The sequence below is a fragment of the Nothoprocta perdicaria genome, unplaced genomic scaffold (assembly GCF_003342845.1).
Source record: "Nothoprocta perdicaria isolate Ctin4 unplaced genomic scaffold, notPer1 scaffold_485, whole genome shotgun sequence".
Taxonomy (NCBI): Eukaryota; Metazoa; Chordata; class Aves; order Tinamiformes; family Tinamidae; genus Nothoprocta; species Nothoprocta perdicaria.
In genome coordinates, this window is record NW_020455738.1 from 71,532 (window position 1) to 71,993 (window position 462).

Here is a 462-nt window from a genome sequence, read left to right on the forward strand (position 1 = left end):
CTGCGTGCCCATCCAGACCTGCTGCTACACCGTGAGCAACAACAACAGCAGCAGCAGCTGCTGTGGCTGCTGATGGTGCCGCTCGGTGCCCTCCGCCTGCTGCACACGTGGACCTGACCGGCTCTCCTCCATCCTCGCTTAGAGGCTCTCCTTTKCTCTCTTGCTTTCTTGTAACGCGCTTCTGACGTTGCCGCCACTCCACAGTGCAAGATGCTCCTTTGTCAGACTGCTCTTGATTTTCCTCTTTGGGTAGCGGTTCTTTGGCTTCAATCTGTCTGAAAAACAATAAAATCTGGTGTTCATGATCCTGCAGAACTCATGGTGGTTATTTGCTTTTTGTCAGGTGCTTCCCCAGTGCCTCACCAGGCCTACCACACTTTAACCCCTTTTTCCTTCTGGCGATGGACATTCTCCCAGCCAGGAGGCTCACAAGAAAAATCCACGCCCCGCGATGGATCTCTG